This window comes from Notothenia rossii (assembly GCF_949606895.1).
Source record: "Notothenia rossii genome assembly, chromosome: 7".
NCBI lineage: Eukaryota > Metazoa > Chordata > Actinopteri > Perciformes > Nototheniidae > Notothenia > Notothenia rossii.
Window position 1 is genome coordinate 58,788,928 of NC_136905.1, and position 20,100 is coordinate 58,809,027.

The 20,100-nt window shown below is 39.3% G+C and overlaps 1 protein-coding gene across 2 annotated transcripts in view; it reads left to right on the forward strand.

The window, feature by feature from the left end:
• Positions 1 to 20,100, forward strand: part of LOC307047429 (leucine-rich repeat and fibronectin type-III domain-containing protein 5-like) — a gene marked incomplete at its 3' end in the record, with an annotated part of 203,117 nt that overhangs the window by 1,758 nt on the left and 181,259 nt on the right. The gene's annotated exons all lie outside the window — the stretch shown is intronic.

Consider the following 20,100-nt stretch of genomic DNA (forward strand, 5'->3'; position numbering starts at 1 on the left):
CTGCTTTACAAGCAGGGATAACTTCCAAATCTCTGCCTCCCACTTATCCAGCCTTTTTACAGCAAAGAGTATAACAAGCAGCCAGCTAATCCTAGCTGTTGGCAGAATTATCTGTATTTGATTCTTTCTGCTTGGCAGTAACCTGAGCTCAGCAAGCTGCTACTCACCGGCAAACACTCAACAATCGGGGGGCTTGATATATTTGGCTGATATTTAAATGGTTTGAGGAAGTTGCTAGTAATTCAGGGAATTTAGAGGATACTCTTAAAATATTGACCATCCAGGTTCATAGTTTTTCATAAAAACCAACCCACTACTGGGGGACAGAGCAGCACGGTTTGAGCAGATGACATGGAAATGAAATGGAGCTGTTTTTTTAAGGATGAATTCAATAAAGCAATAACTGTTTCAACATGCCCTTAGATACATGTATCAAAGCAAAAGACTGTGGGTAGAATCAGAAGTACATGACTAAGCTATGAAGGAACTACATCACAGTCGCTTGGCTGCACATCACCAGCGGTGAGCTAAAGGCGGCTAATGTTTTGCCTGATGACATTGCATTGTGTCTTTCAGTCCCTTGTTAGCAACCACTGTGTTTTGGTGGTTTTAAAAAAAGATTTATTTGGGAAACCAGTGCCTTTATTGAAGTGACTGACTTGAAAGGGGAAGTGCTAACATACTAACACATTTCACCTTTACAAAGAAGCCTCAGAAATCCTGCTTTGACAAACACACATATATCATGATGGTGTCTTTGTTGCGATATTGTCAAAGTGAAAATAAAGAGTAACTGTTAATGGTCATATCACATCATGTATTACATATCAAGCTGATATTTCCATCCATGTCCCCAATGACCAGACAACAGCAGATATATATGTTTACATTAGACTACATCAATTCTTTAAATCCATTTCAAGAGACCACAGGCACAATCATGCAGTGCTGTTTAAAGTTTGGGTTATTTTGCTTCCATAACATGTCTCTTTCAGACGTATGGAAAAAATGATTATCTTAAACTGAGTAATCAACTTGGATATTTTCAATTCCAAATCTTTTAGTCATTCTTCTTTATTTTGCAGCAGTTTTAGTTTGAAAGAATTGACTATATGTAGCAGATGAAATGTACACTTTTTACTCTGCAAATTGTCTTTGAGTACATCAAAAAGCACTCAATAGCAATACTAAAATGTATTATGATTTTTTTTTTAAACACTAGAGAATAAACAATTTAAAGGTACCCAAAGCATTGTTGGTTTAAAAAAACAACAGCAATTATGAAGTGGTATTGTTTAAAAAAAAAAAAAAAAGGATGACCAGTTAGCTTAATAATAATAAAATACACATATAAGTGAAGTACAAATGAGAATGAGCCACCTGTCATTTTCCTTCATTTGCTTTGGTAAGTGTAATATACACATTACAAGTTGTACATTTTATTTCTATCACTCTGAGATATTTCCCCCAAACCTGTGTCAACAAATGAATACAAAACAACAGATGCTCTCTGTTCAATCCTCTTCTTTATGGGATACGCTGTGTGTGTGTGTGTGTGTGTGTGTGTGTGTGTGTGTGTGTGTGTGTGTGTGTGTGTGTGTGTGTGTGTGTGTGTGTGTGTGTGTGTGTGTGTGTGTGTGTGTGTGTGTGTGTGTGTGTGTGTGTGTGTGTGTGGGGGGGGGTGTTTGTCGCTACTAATGAGCTGTCATTTTCATACTCGTTTGTTGAATGTATTTGCTGTCGTCCATATGCTCTATATACAATAAAAACATCATATTGTCTTTGAAAATGTCCCAGCTACTCTGTGCAAACAAAATGCAACTAAGAGAGAAAAGCAGGAAGTAGACACAGATGTTTGAGTCTTCCCCCGTATTAAAGCGATAGGGTTCAGGCCCTGTAAGCTTTAAATCATGACTCACAATATGCTTATCTGCGTATCAGCAGAGTACTGTACGCTGCTCACTATTAAAGGATGAATACGCCATGATTAATGGATAAGGTGCTGAGTCGTAGTGCAGTGTGGATTCATAAACACTTTAAACACACTGAGGTAGCTCCCACAGACTGCATACACACACACACACACACACACACACACACACACACACACACACACACACACACACACACACACACACACACACACACACACACACACACACACACACACACACACACACACACACACACACACACACCCACACATACACACACACATACACACACACACACACACACACACACACACACACACACACACACACACAGAGACACACACCATGTACAGTGTTTCCCCTATGGAGTCATAGCAGCGGTGCAAAGGCACGTGGGGCCAGCATAATGTAGGCACGGAGTGCGTGGAATCTTTTTGTGTGTGCGAAGTGCGCCCCGCCAATTTGTTTCTATGTGTCTGCCAGCACAAGAAAGGCTCTTGAGGCCTAGTACCAGGGCCATTTCTAGCCAATTTGCTGCCCTAGGCGAGATTTTATATATAAAGAATAAATGAAAAATCTCTACAAAAGACAAATACACTGCAAAAACAGAAACTTATTGACATAGGTAATATACGTCAAAATGGCTCCAAATGTATTCAGTATTGTATGAACTTGTTTTAATTGGGGGGTGGACGGGACATCCTCTTGGGGGGTTTGGGGGTATGCCCCCCCGGGAAGATTTTTTTTAACATTTTGAAGTAAAATGCTTCAATCTGTCGCACTTTGAGCACACAATTACTAGAGACCTGATCTAGGGGGTACAACTCTAAAACACCCATATGAAAAAGATCCGTTTACATTTTAATAATCAAATAAGTATGTGAACATAACCAATAACCTACCATAGCCAATAACAAATAAATGTAACTTATTTTATTCTTGTTGTTCATTTATATCTTATTTTACCTAGTTAACATTTATTAATGTATGCATATTTTTGTATCTCTCCAACTTTAAACAATATTTTTTGGTTGACTGTCCTATATTATACATTGGAATGACTTCAAACCTGTTTTTATTTATCCTAATAATTTTAATGGAGTGCCTTGGAAATATGTGTTTACATAATTTGTGGTCAAAAAGTTTGAGACCCACTGAGATAACTTAAAAACTAAAATTAACTAATGAGCTAAAGTTAAACACTCAGAGAGTCCTTTACCTCAATGAGCCTCTCAGTCTGACAGGAGAGCTCTCCTCCACCCTGGTTGTAGAAACATCTACTTCTTATATCCATTAGCGCAGCTAGCACCAGATTCTAATAACAACAGCACCGGTACTGGTGCACCCTCTCCCTCGCTCACTCTCTCGCTCCCACGCTCGCACTTTGGCTGGGAGCGCCTGATAAGCCAACATCCCCCACTTTCATCATTTACAGCTCCCATCATACAGGGCAAATTAAAAGTGTAACCGGGGTGAAAAGGGTGTTACATTTACTTAATTATGAATGTTGTTACATCAAGGCCAAAAATTAGGATGAGCGCTAACGGTCAACAATGTTTTTTCCCCTCCCAGAACTACCACTGCAGCGCCCCCCAGATCTGGTGCCCCCTAGGCCTGTGCCAAAAAACGCCTATGCCAAAAGTCTTCCCTGCCAGTACATACAGTGGCAATGTCTCAAGATTTAGCAAGAATACACCTTTATTGAACATACAGTAACACAAATACTACAAATCCACATAACAAACAATACAAAATGAAAAAGGGTCACCAATCATTATTATTTTAATTTTTTTTTTAAATGTCTTTTTCCCTTTTTTTTTTTTGGGTACCCCTAGCAGCAGCATGCATATTTCAGCAGCGGCGCTGCGCCACCACTATTTGTATATAGGGGAAACACTGATGTATACATCACTTCAGGGGACATTACATTGATTTACATGCATTTCCTGGAGACTTATCTTCACCTTAACCATAACCAACACACACCTACAGATGTAGCACTGAATTTCGGACTCCAGCTTACAGCTTCCTGCCTACGACCTGCCAAAGACCAGTATAGAGGAACGTTAAGCCCTCCCACTATTTTCCAAGAGAGCGTTGCCAGATTTTCAATTTCAGGTTTTAACCAGGAGATGGCGCTTCATTCACAAATACAGAAAGACAAGTTTCATGGACTTTCAGTTGTGTTTTGAAGAGCATTTGAACACATCAATATTTTAGATCAACTAAAGTATATCTAATCTTGTAATTCAATAATATATAGTCTTTATATATTAAAAAATCATAATTATAATGTAAATGTTTACATTACACTTCTTTATTTGTTATGCTCATACTTTAACCTTTACAATCCTTTGCTTTAATATGCAATATATTTGTGTGTTTGCTTCCTCCTGCTCCCTTTCGGACACATACTGTATGATTTATTATTATTATTAATATGAAGATATTATTAAGATAAGATAAGATGTTACTTTATTGATTGAACATTTTAGTTTAGAATGTGCTGTCCCACGGTAATTCAGAAGGCTCACAGGTCACATTCCGACCATTATTTAAAACAATAGGTGCTTTCACACCGTCTACAGTTTGATTTGTATAGAGGGAGCTCTGTCAGTTTTCGAATTACCCATTTGCTTTCGGGGAGCCCTATTTTTCAGAGCACATCCTGCTACTAAATATGTCACACGCACGCTCTGTTGACTGGCGCAGCAGCGCGGATGCGATCAATTGCTATAAAAACACTCTTCTCCTAATACAGACGGTGTCACTATGCCGGCGGATGTGGCCGTTGTTGAAGCCTCTTCAGGCTCCGCATCGGCAGGCCTCTCCCTCGGTGTGGAGCTGTCAAACTCGACCCTAACGCCGCTTACAGCCGGCCAACTAAAAGTTGTTTTCCGTTCACGTTGTCATTTTTAGACTCCTTCGCTTCTTTGCTTGTGAATCCAAAAGCTGTGACGCTTGGCTGTTTTCGTTTTGCCATATGTTTTTATTACACAGCCAGAGTTAAAAAATATATCAATATGAACATTTCAAATACCGCGCCGGCATCACCGCCATAATCATAGCAACGTAAGTAAGAATGCAGCGCCGCCACATACAGATGGCAACACCCAGACATATTCACAAATATAAAACAAATATTCAGAAACTGTAATGAACAATAACTATTATTTATTTCAAGAACTGTTATTTACAGAAACTCAACATTTCTAATCTGTGTGACACAAATATGCACGATTGTTTTGGGCTCCTCCTAGCTCCCCCCCATTTCGAACAGTGTCTGTGGCTGAATGGCCAGCGATTAGGTGCGGCGCATTTATCATAGGTGATTAGAGATAACTGCCTGCCGTCAGATTTCATTTAAAAAACAGATCTGATTTTAAGACTATTTCTGCGCTCATAAAGAATGATAAGAATAAGAATAATGCGTATTGAACTGGTTTCATTAATTAGTGAGTTTATTTAACACTAGAAACGCCAATCGGGTCAATTTGTGTGATGTGTGTTGTGTGTGTGCAATGTAACTTTTTTTCAATAAAATATTAAAGTCTCCCAGTCCCTGACTTTTCCTGAAAGTGTGTTATGTAGCACCCTATGTTGTTAAAAATTGCATTCTAATAGCGGGATTTGACGGGTTTAGGTAGGCCTATACAAAAACCTCTGGCGGTTCTAGTGTTAAGGTAATTAGGTACAGTAGAAGCCCTTTTTTATCAGTAACGAATTTAGCAGTTGAACATAAAAGTCAACTAACTGAGGGTCACTTGCAATGACAGTGTTGTGTCTAACTGTAAGCTTGTCACTCAGAGTAACCTACCGTTAATTTAGCTGCTGGAGAAGAAAGATCAAGGGGGGAGGGGGGGAGAGAGCTGTGGTTGATGGGCCATTAGTTGTGTAAATCAATCAATCAATCAATGTTTATTTATATAGCCCAATATCACAAATGTTACATTTGTCTCAGTGGACTTCACAGTTTGTACAGAATATCAGTATGACAATACGACACCCTCTGTCCTTAGACCCTCACATCGTACAAGGAAAAACTTCCAGAGAAAACCCCACAGTTTAAAGGGAAAAATGGGAGAAACCTCAGGGAGAGCAACAGAGGAGGGATCCCTCTCCCAGGACGGACAGACGTGCAATAGATGCCGTGTGTAAATTGAAAAGATAATACATTTGCAACATAGGTAGTCCAAATGTTTTGAAATGCATGTGTGTATAATAAGAAGATGAATCCACGAGGATATCCATCCAGGACTTATGATCCAGGACTGCAGCCACGACTCAAGATCCAGGACTCGCAATCCATGACACAGGACCGCAGGATCATCCATGACTCCGGATCCCGGCGTATATAGACACCAAAAAGAAAGAAATTTGGGGAAGCTGGGTTAATCGGAACATGAGAGTACACAGGTATAGACAGAGAGAAGGAAGAAGTAAGATGTCCCCCGACAAACTAAGCCTATATCAGCAAAACTAGGGGCTGAATCTAATCAGCCCTAACTATAAGCTTTATCAAAAAGGAAGGTCTTAAGCGCACTCTTAAAAACGGATAGGGTGTCTGCCGTCCGAACACAAACTGGAAGCTGATTCCACAAAAGTGGAGCTTGATAAGAAAAGGCTCTGGCTCCCATTGTACTTTTAGAGACTCTAGGAACAACCAACAACCCTGCATTCTTGGAACGCAATGCCCAGTTAGGACAATAGGGTATAATGAGTTCTTTAAGGTAAGATGGCGCCTGCCCATTAAGGGCTTTGTAGGCGAGAAGAAGAATTTTAAATTCTATCCTGTGTTCTATAGGGAGCCAGTGTAAGGCAGCCAGAACAGGAGTAATGTGGTCCCTTTTCCTAACTCTGGTTAGTACACGAGCTGCAGCATTTTGAATCAGCTGAAGCGACTTGACTGACTTCTTGGTACACCCTGATAATAAGGAGTTACAATAATCCAGCCTTGAAGTAACAAATGCATGGACTAGTTTCTCTGCATCGTTTTGAGGCAAGATATGCCTGATTTTTGCAATGTTACGTAGATGGAAGTAGGCGGTCCTTGAAATGGATTTTATGTGGGTGTTAAAGGATAAATCCTGATCAAATATAACACCAAGATTCCTTACAGTCTCACTGGAGGCCAAATTAATGCCATCCATAGTTAATATATCTTTAGATAATTTGTTTCGTAGATTCTTCGGGCCAAGTACAATAACTTGTACTTGGCCCGAAGAATTTAAGGTCATCCACGTTTTTAAGTCCTTGAGGCAGTCTTGAATTTTATTTAGATGATTAATTTCATCAGGCTTGATTGATAAATATAGTTGAGTATCATCCGCATAACAATGAAAGTTTACAGAATGATTCCTTATAATATTGCCTAACGGAAGCATATATAGGGTGAACAAAATAGGTCCAAGCACTGAGCCCTGTGGCACTCCATGGCTAACTTTGGTTTGCATGGAAGATTCATCGTTGACACGTACAAACTGAGAGCGTTCAGATAGATAAGACCTAAACCAGCCTAAAGCAGTTCCCTGTATGCCAACTAAGTGCTCTAGTCTTTGCAATAGGATATCATGGTCGATAGTATCAAATGCAGCACTAAGATCGAGCAAGACAAGAATAGAGACAAGTCCCTTGTCAGAGGCTATTAGAATGTCATTTGTGACTTTAACCAGAGCTGTCTCTGTGCTATGTTGTGTTCTAAAGCCAGACTGAAAATCTTCAAATAAATCATAGTTTCTTAAGTAATCACACAGCTGTTTTGCGACTGCTTTCTCAAGAATTTTTGAGAGGAACGGAAGATTAGAAATAGGTCTATAGTTGGCTAAAACCTCTGGATCGAGGTTGTGCTTTTTAAGAAGCGGTTTTATCACTGCTACTTTGAATGATTTTGGAACATAGCCTGATAATAAAGACATATTCATAATATTTAATAAAGAAGTGCTAATTAATGGAAAAACTTCTTTTAACAGCTTAGTTGGAATCGGGTCTAAGATACACGTTGATGGTTTAGAAGAGAGAATCATTGAATTTAATTGTTCAAGGTTTATGGCTGAAAAGCATTCTAGTTTACTATCTAGTGTAATATTATTAGAACTTACGTTTCCGGGAGCTGTTGATAACACTATACTGGTCAAAGGCAAGAGGTCATTGATTTTGTTTCTAAGAGTAACAATTTTATCGTTAAAAAAGCACATAAAATCATTACTACTGAGTGCTATGGGAATAGAAGGCTCAGTCGAGCTGTGGCTCTCTGTCAGCCTGGCTACAGTGCTGAAAAGAAATATTGCATTATTCTTATTCTCATCATTCTCAATACACAGCTGAGAGCTGCTGTTTCATTCAGACTGTTTAAAAAACTGTAAAAACTGACTATTTTTCTTAGCGGATGCATGTCAATTTAAATCAATACATACAACTATTTTTTAAATCAATACATACAACTATTTTTTAAATCAATAAAAACATTTTCTAAATCCATAAAAGCATTTCAATTAATATTGGGAGTCATGTCGTTACTTTGTTGAGAATGTGGCCGTGTAATAAGCGGGACAATTTGCAGCGACTTGTTCCTTATGGGGAAAATAACACCCGTCATGTGTGTGTAGAGGTGTGTGTGGTTAAAACACTTTCATGAAGTGAAGGAATTTCCTTCTATAAAACAGCTGTGGGCAGCAGTGAGTGTCACGGACATGAATTCATAGATCAAGACAGACTGGTGCACACACTCTCCTGTCCTGCCAGGCAACACGCCCGTTCTAAGCCGTGTCCCTCACTCCTCACATCCCAAGCATCCCCACAAGTGTATTATGTTGTTACATCGTTTCAGATGTTATGTTTCAGTTGTGCTCTGTCTATGTTCAGTGATGCAAACTTGTCACCTTTCGGCGAAATTCGCCGTTTTGAATCCAAAATAAGTCGTTTGTGTGATTCATGTAGATCTGCAATACAAATATTTTTGGGGTATGGGGGGGTCTGGGACCCGGAGTAATCTGCGGCCGTGAGCTGTTATGTGCCATCATGACACGCATGGTGTTCTTTTTTTATATATTATAATGACGTACGAGCTGTGTGCTCGAGTCTTCCTGCCTGTCGGCTCTGCTCATGGATGTATAATAAGGCTCTGCTTCTCCGAGATGATGGTCTAGCTTCAGCAGCTACATTACCTATGGGTGCGTTCGTTAATATTAACTGTGCGTCCGGAGTCACTGTGGCACAGACTGGACCGCTGGTGAACAGCTGTTAGAACGGGCTGTTCAGGTGTTCAGAGCAGAGCTCCCTGTCGGAGCTGCAGAGCGTGATGTGAACTGAAAAGGTTTTCTGTGGCAATATTATTTAAGGAATCGTTGAGCTAGCTAGCTAGCATACATTGTCACTATCTGCTAACGTTAGCTTTAGCCTTCTATTTCTAATAGTTTTTTTCATAGGCTATAAACAGAGTTGGTATAAGTATATATATTGTACTTGAGTAAAAGTAGAAGTACTCAGATCTTTTACTTGAGTAAAAGTAGAAGTACTCAGGTCTTGTACTTGAGTAAAAGTAGAAGTACTCAGATCTTGTACTTGAGTAAAAGTAGAAGCACACAGATCTTGTACTAGAGTAAAAGTAGAAGTACTCAAATCTTGTACTTGAGTAAAGGTAGAAGCACTCAGGTCTTGTACTTGAGTAAAAGTAGAAGCACACAGATCTTGTACTAGAGTAAAAGTAGAAGTACTCAGGTCTTGTACTTGACTAAAAGTAATAGTCCCAGAGTGTAGGAATACTCTGTTACAGTAAAAGTCCTGCATTCAAAATGTTCCTCCAGTAAAAGTAGAAAAGTATTATCATCAAAATATAGTGAAAGTAGCGACAGTAAAAGTAGTCATTGTGCAGATTTGTCCATTTCAGAATAATAGATATGATATGTTTTATAATGATTGATCATGAAAGTGTTCTCAAAGCTGCTAAAGGTGCAGCTAGTTTGAATGACTTTGTATACTGCAGGGTAGCTTGTGGATTTACTCCAGGTGGAACTAAAGTCTGATTTAACACTTGATTATATTTCACTTAATTAATCCAGATCTGTGAAGTAACTAAAGGTATTCAATACATGAAGTGGAGTCAAAGTACACCATGTACCTCTGAACTGTAGTGGAGTAGAAGAACAAAGTAGCAAAACATTGAAATACTTAAATAAAGTACAAGTATCTCAAAATTGTGCCCAAGTATAGTACTTGTTGAATTTATGAACTTAGATACTTTACACCATGTGGCTATAAAGATAAAAAGACTTAAGCCTTGCACAGAGTCATGAAAATACATTTTCAAAATGCTCAACAGTGCTGCCAAAATTATAAACTGACTGCTACACAATTTAAAATAAATGCTTTTATATATTTCTATTAGATGTGACTCTTTGGCGTTTCTGTTATTATTAACACTGCTGCTTTAGTTGTTCTGACTGCTAAAATCCTCTGTCATTCCGTGGGGTGGGGGAGCCGGGGGCTCGGATCCTTGTCACCTTCTTCATACCTGATGAGTTTGCATCCCTGTATGTTAAAAAGCCTCAGTCACCTTAATTCATGTAATAAAAACATCTCAGGTCAGTAACACTCAAAGCTAAATGTGCAATACCATGTTCAATTATGTTACTATTTATAATGTTATTGTTTATACATCAGAAGGTGTACATATTGAAATGATTTCTTAACTTACAGTAGGCTATTTTTTACAATGTGTGTTGGAAGGATTTATTAAATTACAATGAATATTGTCATTGTTGAAGGCTTTTAGAGAAGGGTGAACTATAAGCCTGAATTACATAACATTTTATACCTAAAAATATAAAAGCCACAATAAATAAGTCACAATTATTGTAGTTATTTTTACCTCCCGTATTGCTTTCAACCCACCAGCTTTTATGGTGTTGTTACGTCACTAACTGTAAGCTTGTCACATACAGTCTATGGTCACTCAGAGTAACCTACTGTTAATTTAGCTGCTGGAGAAGAAAGATCATGGGGGGAGGGGGGGAGAGAGCTGTCGTTGATGGGCCATTAGTTGTGTAAATACACAGCTGAGAGCTGCCGTTTCATTCACACTGTTTAAAAAACTGTAACAACGGACTATTTTTCTTAGTGGATGCATGTGAATTTAAATCAATACATACAACTATTTTTTAAATCAATAAAAACATTTTCTAAATCCATAAAAGCATTTCAATTAATATTGGGAGTCATGTCGTTACTTTGTTGAGAATGTGGCCATGTAATAAGGGGGATAATTTGCAGCGACTTCTTCTTTATGGGGAAAATAACACCCTTCATCCAGATGAGGATCCCTCCGCTACACTTTGGGATCCTGATCGACCGACGAAACTCCATTAAAACATACATATTTTTGGTGAATTACTGAGTTTAGGCACGTTAATAACGTTTTAATGAAGTTGAATACAGTATATTCATATGTGTCAGTGATTTCATGTCAATTCGGCGAACATAAACATAAATGATCGTGGTGAAGATGATGATTAAATTAGGATTAAAAATCGAGAGCCGGGCTGCATTTCCTCCCGTTCGTTTTTTTCGAATAACAAAATTATTTTGTTAAATAACAACATGGTGATGTTTTGTAAATGATTACATGTCTCTTATTTAGCACAGTAGTATGATATCCGTGACATATGGATCTTAACAAAGTTCAGCTGTACATCCAGCGTACTGTATCTGACTTTATTTCACATGAGCTCCAGTGTGGAACCCCACTGCACCCCCTGGTGGATCAATGATCCATTGCAGCTGGCTTCATTATAATTACATTTATCTATCACATGGGCGGTCTCAAGTCAAGCTGGAGGTTTTCCCTTGAGCGAGGGCAGATCACGTACCAATCACGGCCCTCGCGTTTCAAACTGTCTGAAATGAATCGCTACATCTGTAACCCTTACCCTTAACCTTAAAGGTGACCTATCATGCAAAATGCACTTGTGTACGTCTTTTATACATGAATATGTGTCCCCGGTGTTCCAGGGAACTCACCAAGTGTCAGAAAACACAACCCTCTCTATTTTCCTCCATACCCAAATCTCTTAAAAAGGGGCTGCAACGGATCTGATACAGACTGATCCAGATTTGAACACTTCTATGACGTCACAGAAGTGGTGCTACGGCTATTGGACCAACTCCACCAATCAGGAGGAGACAGCCACGGACATTGCGGTTCGAAAGTGCTGGAGACGCCTTAGTATATATGTCAGACCTGTGGATGGTGCTGTTCTCACAGAATCAGCCCATGCAAAGACAGTGTTAAATTGAGCGAAATGAGGAATGGCTAAAATGCATGATCTGTTTGGTATTTTGAAAAATAAAAAGTATAAATATGCCTTATATAGGTATGGTCCTACACTATATTATTCAAATACAACATGATAGCTCCACTTTAACCTTACCCTAACCCTAAACCTAACCAAGTCTTCACCCTAAAATTAATGATTCCCCTCATGGGGACCTCCATTTTGTCCCCACAAGGGAGGCGAGTCCCCACACGTGACTGTGTAAACAGATGTAGGTCCCCACAAGTATAGTAATGCTAGGACACACACACACACACACACACACACACACACACACACACACACACACACACACACACACACACACACACACACACACACACACACTGCAAGACGCCTGATAACATTACAGTAGATGTCTTCTGGGAACTAGAGCTAAAGCATGACTCAACAATTTACCACTTTTTTACAAGAGTTGAACTTGGCTTTTTGAGACACCTATAGGACTTCAGAATAACTTTTTTTAACGTTGATTGCACTTGTTGGCTTAATTTTGTTTTACTTTTCTCTGGCGTTGATGTAAGGTCCAGCCTTTTCGGGGACAGACATTTTTGGATGAAATGGCAGTCAATAGTTCTCTCGATTTTGTATTATGGGTTTGTTTTAAGGTTGTGATGTTGCTACACAAGGAGTACAGGAAGCACTTTCATCTACACACATTCCTTATCTCATTTCCTTATTAGCATTTAGGGAGTTAGTCAATCTGGAGAATTCTCAGAATGCGAGTGGGGATTGCATTTTTCTGTCAAAAATAGTTGCACTCTTCAGCTCTACACTTTTATGTATCGTTTCAGGATTGTATCATGGTTTATTGCTATTACTGTAGCATCAGCTTATTATAATCAAATATAATATATTATATTTGGACATATAAACATAATAGTTTTCAGAATATGGTTGAGGATAAGGCTGCACCATTTTGAAATATGCAATGATGTGATATGATTCAATTCGATACTTATTTTAACATTATTAAAATGTAAAATATACTGAAATAATAATGGTAAAACATTTTTTTAAAGGATCTTTACCAAATAATAATTCAGTAAAAATACAGATTGTACGTCGGGCCTTCTCTGCCGCAACACTATACGTATTGCAATTTCGAGAACATTTTGATTAGTTGTAAAACTGTGGTGTGGATGTGCCTTTTTTAATGTTGTCAAAATTATCGCGTTAACGGCGGTAATTAATTTTTTGAATTAATTGCGTTAAAAATATTTAACGCATTTAACGCGTGTGCAGAATGGCCCCCCCATACATCCCACCAGTGGCAGCGCCAGGGTATGGCTGGGGTAGGCTACGCCCATACCAAGAAATGGCTTAGCTGTAGTACAGGGGTGCACATAAATGGTACGCAGGTTATGTGCGTAATCTGAAATGCGTACCGTGACTTGTGTCACACAGCGATTTGTGTACCGACGTACTTGTGAAGCTTTTCCAGAAGGCGGTTGGATCACCGGACGACAGAGTCGGTCTCCGTGTGCACATACAGGGCTGCTGTTAACGTCGGTCTGTACAACGGAATTGTGCCAAAACTACGCCAACCGGCTGCGGAGGGAGACTCCCCCCCTTCACTGGAGAACTGCGCTAAAACAGCTGATCACAACGTTCACGCTCTGTGGTCACGAAGTACTCCACTAGCCCCCCCCCCGCTCCCGTCGACTTTCCTGAAGTACTCCCCCATTGATAGAAATCAACACGTAATGAATTAAGACCCCAAGGTTTGATGATTGATAGGTGTGTGGGCTGTCTTTCATTTTGACACACAGAAAAAATGTTATAATAAACATACAAACTGTATGTTAAATGGATATATCCGCCTTCTTTCATTTATCTTTCCATTCCCACAACAATATACATAAAGAAATTGCATATTTTGGACATAGTTCGAATGGTGATTAATCATGATTAATTAATTTTTAAGCTGTGATTAATCTGATTAAAAATTGTAATCGTTTGACAGCCTTAGTCTTTTTATTTCTGTATCTTAATAAGGATGATCATTTATAAGCAACATTATATTATACCTCCACAGGTAATTATAAATAACTATTTTGAAGCTACAAGCTTAGCCTTAAATAACACTGTGAGTCAGGTGTAGTACAGCAGACTATTTTAAGTGCACTATACTGTAGCACAACACAACATTATTATCGCACAAAGAAAGAAGGTAATCAGCAAATCTGATTATTCGCCTGGGTGCAGCGCAAATCCTTTTTTATGACCTCTCAGGGTTAACTTTACTACGCAGTAGGGGTGTAATGGTTCACAGAATTCAAGAAAGCGTTTCAATCACTTTCAATCACAATTATATGGATTATATGTAGTGTAGTGGATACTGCCCTGAATGACAGACTTTTTTCCCACTAGTAAAAAAAAGGATACCGTTATACCCCTACGCAGTGATGTAGAAGTGTTCCGCTTCGTGTGTCGGTACACTGTGACATCACTGCTTGGTGTGGAAGTATGTTGAACATTTAAATTATGGCCAATTTTCATCCTGCAAAACAGACAATTGGGATTCTTAACTGATTTTTTTCATCGACATTCATGCAATATAAGTAGACTTTATAGAATGATTTAGGGCTGTCCCGAATTTTTCGGGCTCCGGATATTCGGTAGTAATCAGCAGCGAATATTCGGCCCGCGCATGGGGAGTGCGTAGTGATCAGCAGCGAACCACTTCAACACGTGCATGTTGGTGTATTCACGGCATTCATGGCATTCATTTTATTATTCTACAGTATTGTTGTTTTATAGTTATTAACCCAATTTGTGTTCTTTGAAATTGAAAAGGATATCGCATTGTGTTTGTTACTTTCGTTGAAGTTTTATATGTCTTAAGTGTAATTTGGCTTGGCTTCCTATTTATGGACATGCTTTTATTTTGAAGGAGAGGTAGCGCTGTTGACAGGAAGTTGTTGTTGCTTTGGAAACAACGTGACGGATTAACGGAGAAAAGTGATATCTACATATAAAGACGGAGAAAGTGAACGATAGCGTTTATGGTTAAGTGTTAGCACCCCCCGAACAAGCTCTTACGTTGATATTGGAGATTTCAATAAATTACATTTGAAAAAAAAATGGGGGAAAAACAAACAAAACGAATATCCGAATAACGAAATTGAAACCAGAATAGTTCTCCAACGAACGAATATTCGGATATTCGGGTACAGCCCTAGAATGATTTCAGACCAACACCATCCTACTCAAAGGGGTACAAAAGCTGAAGTACTCAAAGAAGAAGCAATTGAGTCTCGCAAAAGATACTTTAACCTGTTAAACCCCATGCCAAAAAACACACAACAATATTCACGAAACGGTGTCTCAGGATTTCTTAACATTTAACAACGTATTAATGTGTCATACCCACTTAACGGGAAGAAACTCAGCTAACTCACAATGTGAACCATTTTTACCGAAACAAAACACAACTCTAACGCCAAGTGTCTCAATTAGCACTAACACACTTAGCACATAACTCGCGGTAGCAATCTTTTATACTTCATCGGATCTGCAAAAACTAGATATCATATGAAAGCTGAGATTCCACAGATTCCAATGGTATAAGTATCATTTCACGAAGGCGAAACCAGACAACACACAACTTCACTTTACGGAGCCAAAACTTCAAATACGTCTTACCTTTGCTGTTTTCTGATCAAAAGTTGTGTTCAATGGCATTAAAAGGCATATAAACGCTGCTGAAGGTTAATCCAATGTCCCTGTGTCCCTTTGAAATGATTACTGATAATCCATCATAACATTTTGTCAATAAGAGTAGTTTTCATATAGAGCAGGGGTGCCCAACCTTTTTTTAACCGAGAGCTACTTTTAAAGTTGCCAGTCTGCCGAGATCTACCAGTCCAAATAGAGAGGCGTAGCCATTACTGACAGCCTACTACCAGGTAAATACACACTTATACTTGAATAAAACTGACCTTCATACGATGACTACTTCATAAAATACTGCAGATCCTTTATTTTACCTCTTTCTAATCTACACACATACAAGTATTTAACTGAAGTTACACAACAGTGTTGTTGATACAGAGTTTGAGTTTATTCACACGTCACATACTACAGTGGGTAATGTTTCCAAGAAACATTGAACAGTGCTGCCGAATATGACACAGGAAAAAAAGAAAATACTCTGAACCCTTTCTTTGCCATTATATAAAAATAGTGTTGCTACATAGTATAAAGTATAGTATAAATTAGGCTTACTAATAAGACAACTCAGATCTGAAGCTACACAGTAATCTGCTGCCAAAGTGCAATAAAAAAGACAAAACTAATTGAATCAAACCCTTTTTTGTTGCATTTTAGTAGAGTATAAAAAGAAATGCCTTTAAAATAGGATGCAGGCAACACTAGTTTCTTAACCTGAATTGATCATAGACTATAATCAATTTAAGTTTGCATTCTTATACCATTTTGTACAATAATTACAATGAATAAGTTCAAACAAACTAGAACTTACAGCTGATTAATCACGGTATCTAACTTGAGTTTTTATTATATCAAAAACCTGTTGAAACGCTACTGTTATTTTTACTGTCCCCCAAAAGTGCGTCGGAAGCCTCCAGGCATGCTTTTTCACAACTTCGCCGTCTTTGAAAGACTTCATGTGTTTCGCAAGAACGTGACTGACACGATAAGATGCTACGGTAGCAGCCTTGCTCTTGTTGTTGGGCCTGGTGAAAATGGACTGCTGTGCATTTAGCTTTCCTTTCAGGTCCCTCCCCTTTTGGGAGCGTAGGGCAGAATCAGGAGGGAATTCCGTCTCATAGCGTTTGTGCACTGTTTTGAAATGCTGCTCCTAAATTAATCTTCTTCGATAAAGCCACGCTCGCATTGCAGATGAGACAGATGGACTTTGAATTGGAATAGATACAAAAATAATCATCCTCCCACTCGGAGTGAAAATGATATATTTGGGCTTTTTTGCTTCTGCCATAATTGTGGTCTTGTGTGTGTGCGGATTGTCACTCAAATAGTGCCCACTGCCCACCAGCCACGCCCCGACACATGGGGTCACGCCGGCCAATCACAAAGCTTTGATGCGTTCAAGTGCATTATTCTGCCACAGGAAGATTATGTTATAGGACATTAACGATAAAACAGAATATCGTTGTGACACATCTCGCGATCGACTGGGAATCTCCCCGCTACTGGTTGGGCACCCCTGATATAGAGTGTATGAGAGCTGTAACCCAGCTTCCAGTTTTGGGCATGCTGGCTGTGCATCACTCTCATTCACCAATGTTAATGTTTAGATTAATTTTAGGGACTCCCTCTCAATTCGATTGGGCCTAACGGTTCAAAAGAGGTGTCAATCATCAAAATCGACCGATGGGTTCCAGAGATATGTCAAATCCGCCCAAATGACCCCAGAGGTGGTTTTTCTTTCTAAACCTCTCTAAAAAGGTCAAATGTCACTTGTTTTGCATCAATTTTGATACAGGGTACTTATTATATGTCATAGTTTGGATTCCTAAAGCTTTTAGTCTACTACCATCATTCAAGGGTGGTTTTCACTATAAGTAATGCTTTTCTTTTGGACGGACATTGGGAAGTTATTCCAGAGGTTCTCTTTACACTAGAAAATCATGAAGAGTCTCAGTGCATTTTTATGGCAGAGCATTTTTGTGCTCTATAAACTGGGTCAACACACTCGGCAGTAATAAATGTGAGGCAGCCTTTGTCAGTGCTGAAGCGTTTTTGCTAGATGTGGGTTTTCCTGAGCTCAGGTATATTTCAGCATGCGGTGAGTCACAGCCCGTGACCCAGTTGAGCTTTGTCGCTCAGCGTGACCTCATTCTGACCGCACAGTGACGCAAATGTGATGCTACTGCAGCTGGTTGTACATCACTTTGAAAATGCAAAATGTTACTTGAGCTTTCCAGATGATTTCTGACAGATGTGAAGTTACATTTTCTTGTGCTAAGAAAGCAATGTTGCTACTTTCAAGGCTAGCAATTTATAGCATTAATGCATCCTCCCATATGCAATGGTATGTTTGCTACAGGTTAACATGTTATGAAGATATAGGCATACACATGTAAGTCTGACAGTAATACAGTGTGTGATCTCAGGTGATGCCAAGCTTACAGACAAAAGGCTAGTTGGCCTTAATCCTGTGTGTGTGTGTGTGTGTGTGTGTGTGTGTGTGTGTGTGTGTGTGTGTGTGTGTGTGTGTGTGTGTGTGTGTGTGTGTGTGTGTGTGTGTGTGTGTGTGTGTGCGTGCGTGCGTCATTCGTAGCACATTGGCATGCACAGGACTCACACAAAACACACACAGTGGGTGTTACAGTGAGCTTGTTAGCCAAGCTTTGGCTCAAAGTAAATATCTGATTGACTAACAGTATGCAGGCTGTTTGTGTAAGTGGGCTTGGGGGTTGTAATGGGAAAAAAGTGTGTATGATTAAGGATTAAAAGAGGTGTCGCTGCGAGACAGCGACACACACACACCCGCAGCCTGGCTGGGAGTTTGTGTGTGTGCTCACACACCGACTCACAGCCTCGCCGCGTCCCGCCGTCTCAGGGAGGAGAAATCGGTGGAGCAGCAGCTGAGAAAAGATTGAGTGTGTGTGTGTGTGTGTGAGGAATTCCGCGGATTGGTCAATTTGGACCAATCCACGGAGTTAACGTAGCAGCTCCATCGATTGGTCCATTTGGGTATGAGCACGTCACTGTACCCAGGAATAAAAAGCGAAATCTCCAACGAGGCGTTCTGGGGCAGCATAGACAGGTATTTTCTGTGTTAGAGTTTTACTCCCTACAGGCTGTACTTTGAGGGTTTGTGACTTTGCAGACCGTTTACATGCAGAAAAAGCTACATAATACACAAGGGGACGGGTAATAATAGAAAAGCATGACATGGGACCTCTAACCTGTTAAACCTGGAGCCTGTTTTTCAGGTCTCAGGCTCGAAAATGACATTCCCAGAACAATTGACTATATCTTGACTTCTAAAAAGGGTAAATTAATCATCTTTTTTCTCAAAGCAATGATAAACCTGTGAGTTGGATGTAGATTTTTTTTTAATTCAGATTAAACATAGTACAAAAATGTAAATTATAGTGTCTGTTCAAAAGAAACCCATTACGTATGGTGAAAGCCACCCTTGAATGATGGGATAGTAGACTAAAAGCTTTAGGGATCCAAACTATAACATATAATAAGTACCCTGTATCAAGATTGATGCAAAACAAGTGAAATTTGACCTTTTTAGAGAGATTTAGAAAATAAAAAGCACTTCTGGGGTCATTTGGGTGCATTTCCCATATCTCTGGCCCCCCTTGGTCGATTTTGATGATTGACATCTCTTTTTAACCGTTAGAGCCAATAGAATCGAGGGGAAGTTCCTAAAATCCATCTAAACATTACCCATTGGTGAATGAGTGATGCGCAGCCAGAATTCCCCGAAACCGGAAGCTGCAATACACTCTGGTGGCTATAATTATCAGCCAATAGGAAATCTCAGTTTTTGACCAAGGAATTGAATGATGGATTATCAATACTTTTTTCAAATTGACAGACACATTGGATTAACCTATGGATTAACCTTCAGCAGCGTTTTTATTGTTTTAATGTCATTGAACACAACTTTTGATCAGAATAACAGCTAAGGTGAGACGACCTCCCGTGAATGCTCCGTAATGCTACGTGTTGTGACGTCTGTGTTTGCTTCTCCTGTCGCGAGTTCTGATCGCTCAGTGATGACACTAATACCTCTAGAATCTGTGGAATCTCAGCTTTAATCTGATATCTTGTATGTGCAGTTACAATAAGTAATAAGGGTATTTTTACCTTGAGTTCTGGGCTAAGTG